The sequence below is a fragment of the Populus euphratica genome, unplaced genomic scaffold, assembly GCF_000495115.2.
Source record: "Populus euphratica unplaced genomic scaffold, PopEup_1.0 scaffold534.1, whole genome shotgun sequence".
Classification (NCBI taxonomy): domain Eukaryota; kingdom Viridiplantae; phylum Streptophyta; class Magnoliopsida; order Malpighiales; family Salicaceae; genus Populus; species Populus euphratica.
Window position 1 is genome coordinate 6,016 of NW_011500408.1, and position 5,744 is coordinate 11,759.

General features: G+C 28.3%; 1 long non-coding RNA gene across 1 annotated transcript; it reads right to left on the bottom strand.

Annotated features, from left to right (window-relative positions):
- Positions 1 to 484: 484 nt before the first annotated feature.
- Positions 485 to 1,143, bottom strand: LOC105114474 (uncharacterized). Its single transcript, XR_840138.1, has 2 exons — positions 1,093 to 1,143; positions 485 to 894 (listed from the first exon to the last, which is right to left on the bottom strand). It is a non-coding gene; the product is annotated as an uncharacterized LOC105114474 (long non-coding RNA).
- Positions 1,144 to 5,744: the final 4,601 nt, after the last annotated feature.

Here is a 5,744-nt window from a genome sequence, read left to right on the forward strand (position 1 = left end):
TAATTGATTTTTTTTATTTTTTATATCTTGATTTGATTTATTTATATCATTTTATATACTAAATTGATTATTTTTTTAAATTTTTATCAATTTATAATCATATCATCCCGATCTCATGTGTAACCATTTTACTAAATGTTTCGCTCCATGACACACACAATCAGAGCACCATAACATTATAATTTTGCAATTTTAGAAACGAACTACACGTAGCATAGGCCACTGGCAACACTGGAAAACATATTTTTATGCCCTATGAATTCATTTTGAGCAGATCTCGTATGGCACGGCCGGCTTCCCTCTTCATTTCTCGAAAAACGTATTTTTATCTTTTTTTATATTTGCATTCGCTCTTAAGTTTTTTAAGTTTTTGCTGTTTATGATTTACCTAAGTTAGTTAAGGTAATTTTGGGTTGTAAATCAGTTGAAGGAAAGTAGGGATTTTAGTTAATTAAGGAGGTAGAGTAAAAGTGAAGGGAGCTTCGCCAAATGCCAATGTTCTTCACTGTTAGGTGATTGTCGAACAAACCAATTATTTGAGAGGACTTTCATCGTAAATTTCTCATCCCTATGGCATAGGATTCTCAGATGAGGTTCCAGTCTCAATACCCCATCATCAGGCAATAAAACCAGAATTAAAAAGGTTAACTACTTTTGATGTAATCCAGTCATGTGCCCATAAGATCACAGGATTAAAGATCATATGGGCGAGTTAGCTGGAATTACAGAAAGTAATAGTTACACTACTTTCCTTCTTTTAATGTTGCAAACGAAGAAATTGCCTCAAAACATCAAAGGTTTAGGGACAGAGTGCGTTTGCTAGCTTAGCTTGAAGGAAACAAAAACCAAACAAAATCAGGAAGATGTGAAGTGATGTGCCAGCAGGTTAAGGGCCTGGAAAATCAGAGAAGAAATCAGATCCAGGCGAGTGATACTGGCTGAGTTATCGTCTCTATCGCAAGTTTTGTGATAATAAACTGCCTGGATCGTTTTGTTTCGAAACCCAGGCAAGAAGCTGACTTGCTTTCCTATTTCCTTTTCAATTGGATAATATTTCAGTAAAGCAGTAGCAGAAGAGAAAACATGGCTTACCGTACCATAGAATCAGGTAGAAACTGATGATGCAGGAGGCGGAGCGGGGTTGAGCTGTGCAGCAGCAGGAGTATTTATAGAGATGGAGAAGATCAGAAATTAGGGTTTCAAGGATGAAAATTGGGTTTGTGCTACTTTCTTGAGTGGGCCGATAATAGTCATAAGGCCCAACACTTCATAAAGCTGCGTCCTGAACTTCAGTCTTCTAGTTTCAAAGCATTCCGAAACACTTTTCAAAATATTAGATAATTTTTAAAATTAATAAAATACAACTATATAATTATTAATTTGATGCTTTGATTAAAAACTATCATATACATTGATTATTTTTTTGTTCTTGGATAAACCCTCTCAATTTATGAACGCTAATTACAAAATCAAAATTATTAGGGAAAAGCGATCGTATATATTCTTTTGATTTATTATTGATTATAACAATAAAATTATAATTTTTCTCTTTAAAAAAATCAAATGAATTAGACTTAAATAGCAAGAGGTTTTTTTCATGAGGTTTTTTTTTATCATTTCTCTATATTTGGGGCAGCATTATTTTTTTAAAATATTTTGTAATAATTAAATTATTGTATTACCTTTGGGTCTTGGGGTTTTATAGCAATTTTATTTTACAAACAAACAATGTAATGATTTCATTACCTTTGCCATCAAAACTTTTTAGCATTAACTTAAGGGGATTAATAGTATTTTTATAAATATTATTATTATTATTATTATTATTATTATTATTATTATTATCATTTAATCTTATGGGTGGTTTTATCTTTGTAAAAATAAAATAAGATAAAAAATTATTGATATATGTATTACATGCATCAACCCCCTTCAAGTGGCACATACAGTTAATTTTAGTGGTCACAGTCATGCTATTGCCACATCTTCATTCTTTTTAAGTTGTGCATGCATGATGATTTGTTCTAGTTTTATGCTAGTTCACTTTTCTTTTTCTTTTTTCCTTTTCTTTTTTTTTTATGTCCTCCACCTCAATTTTTCCATTGCCCCTAAAAATCACATTAGCCCTTCAATTGCTTTCCTTTTTAGATTTAGTCATTGTTCTTTTAATTGTAATTTTTTATTTAAAAAATTTATTTTAAATTAAAAATTATTTTTAATTTCATTCTTCTTAAAAAAATTTCATCTCTTTTAATTGCTATTTTTTATTTGAGCTAATTTATAAATTTGATTTTTTTTTATGATTTCATCTTTTTTTTTATCAGGTTTGATTCTCATTCTTTTGTTTCTATTTTCTTTACTTTGACAAGGATCTCAATTCTTTCATAAGGAATTGGTCTTCTTGATTAAGCCTGGATTTAAGATTTTATAGGTTATGATTGTAGAATATTAATCCAAGTTTAAGAAATTAATTGGGGGTTGTTTTGTTTTTCATGTTATTAAATTAGGATTTTTTTTATATTATTAAATTAACCAAACATATTCTTTGCTTCTTTAAAAATCCTAGAGTTGCCTTGATATTTTTCTTCTTATATCTGGAAAAATTTGCCCCCGCGCATATTGTTGTTTTTGTCGTCGATATAGATTTACTCAAGTTAATTTTTTTTATTTTTTTATTTTTTATTTTTTTATTTGATTTTGACCTTTAATATTTGATTCATTATAATTGGGCAATCTAATGTGTCGATGACTCAATGTTTTTTTGGTAGAAAATATATTATCTAACATGTCACCATTTAAGCATTTTAAAAGTGTTTTGGCTAGCATGCAACAAAATTTTTACTTTTTATTATCATTATAATTTTGTTAATGTTGAAAAATCTATTTAGTCAAATGTGTAGCAGGAATTCAAAAAATAATTAAATACTAAAGTGAGAAATTAATTTTCTTGATAAGAGTGAAAAAATGTACAAATATAAATATCTTACCTCAACTTTAAATAGAGATCTACAATGATTGATATGTACAATGATTTTTGTCCTAATAAATGTATAACGCAAATAAAACTAATTTATCTTAATTTAATAAAAATAAAATTTAAAATAAACTAACAACTATCCAACAAATTTATTACTATTTAAGAAATATTTAAACTAAACAATTAAGAGGTGATATTAATTAAAAATAAAATTAAAAAAAACCTTGGTGTTGCGAGGCCATGTTCAAAACCTATTCTAGTGTAAAAAATATATTTTTTGAGTCTAAATTTCATTTTTTTCCTAAAAAACATGCCTTTTATCATAAACAAAACTTCTATATAAAAACCTATTATAGCTTCAATGAAAAGCCAAAAAAAAAAATCGAGCCTTTATATTTTTTATTGAACTTTATGAAAAAGAAAAATAATGATTAATTTTGATATATATATATAATAACAAAATAGATATTTTCTTCTCCTTGAATATCCCTTAGAATTTTTCTTTTTAAGAAAAGTATGCATATTAGATTCATAAATAATTATTTATTCAATAATTTCTAATATTGCCACAAAATGCTACAATCTTGTTTAATAGTTATGTCAAAACCCATAATCTTTTAAATATTATTTTTATAATTTTATTTAAAGAATGAATAAATAATAATTAAAAAAATAAAAGGTGATGGGCCAAAGTTCCTTTTAAAAAAATATATATTATTAGGCTAGAAAGATTAAGCATGTGTATATGGCCTAAAAGCAAAAGGACCATTGGTGTTTGAACTTGAATGCTAGGTGCGAACCCCAAGAAATAAATATTTGCATAAATTATAAACTAAATAAATAAAAAATAAAAATGAAGAAATTCAAGTACAAATTTAAATAAGACACGGATTTAGAAATTTTTAGATATAAATTTTTAGACGAAATATTTCAAGATATTATAAAATTTAACCTGGAAATATTAAGAGCTAGATTAAATTAAAGAAAATGAACAAAACTAAAAAGTTGAGGGGTGGAATTATAAGGAAAAAAAGAAGTATAGCTTAATTATAAGAAGAAAAGATGTAGGGAGAAATAATACACTTAGAGGAAATAAGACCTAAATGTGATTAAGAAAAATTATGGGATATAACACCCCTCTTCCTTGCTCATCAAAATCGACAACAACTATTAAGAAAGAGTGAGTGAGTGAGTTTTTGAATTTATTCTTACCAAGCCAAGAGAAAAACACTAAAATTCCAAGAACTCATCTAAGGTTAAAAGTTTATAGGTAAAGTAAACATTTGTGGGTAAGAGATTAACAACAAAATTTGAACAAAAAAAGAGGAGGGAGGGCCGATTGCCATTAGAAAAGGGGAAAGTAAAATTTTTTTGACTAGTTGAAGATGTTGACCCTGATTCTCTTAGTAAGGAGCTCTAAACATGATCTTATAAGTCGTTTCAAATTTGATTACGAATTGATGCATTAATGTTGAATTTTAGATTAGGTTTTTTAGACTTGATATGGGAAATGTATTAATTGTTAAAATTAAGTAAATTCATGTGTTGTATATGATTAGGGGTATGCAATTATGATCATTTATCAAAGAAAATGCATAGGTAATTAAGTAAGGGGTGGCTGGCCATATGAAGAGAAAAGAGGGAAAGATAAATTATGGACGTGGTGTGTAATGGAAAGGTTAACGAATCTGGAAAGATTCATCTCCTGACTTTTAGAGAGAATTCGAGTAGAAAGATAAGGGAATTACAATCAGGTTCCTTTATAAAAATTATAGTTTTGAATGTTTACTAACCAAGAAAGTTGGTCATGCTCAATTTAAAGTTATAGAACTCTAATTATGGGTCACCAATTTAGACTGGTCATGATAGACCCTGTAAAGCAGTAGGTTTGATTCATTAATGAGTAATTTTGAATGTCTTTGGGGAAGAATTGGGTTCTTTTCCCTTTAATGGACTTGTGGCCCCATGTTATAGCTTTTTAAAATGACTAGCCTCGCTTGAAATGGAGTACTAGAACTCCAGAAATAGTAAAAAACCTAAGGAGAATTTGGAATACTACTTTTATTGGCAGATTTGAAAAGTCATTAAAGCGACTATCTAGATGCGTTAAGGGTAAAAATTAGGTATTTTCACTTTGGGGAACATGTGATGTTGCATTTTAATTTCCAAAAGAAATGAGTCATATTCAAAATAGAAATTTATAATGTTAACTATGGTCGAACAAAGAATGGCGATATTAATGGATGAAATGAGAGAACATAAAATATAAAGAAACGAATAATTGAAAGAAAGACCTATATTGACTGTTAATATGATTATTATAAAATGTATCCTTGAATGAGGATAATTTATGAGATATGCTTATGATTATTTGGAGGGACCACAAACATTATGCAGTAGCAGTAAGGGAGCACAAATAGAGCTTCTACTGCAGGTAGGTGATCCACACCTATTCTTTCTAGTTAAATTCCATGATTTAATATGTTATTAATATGAAATATGAATTAACGAATGTTAGATAATAAATGAAAGGATGAAAGTTTGTGCAATGATGTTGATATTTTGGATAGTATTCCGAATGTATATGTATCACGGTGAATAGTTCTTGTGTGAATTGTCGTGTTGAAATTATCGCTGACAAAGGGAATAATTGAAGTGGAATATGTGGTATGGACTCACATACATTTAATGCATATTAGGATCCCGGGTAAGGGGATCATCATGTTTTGATTAACATACATTTAGTGTATGTTAGGATTCCTTGTAA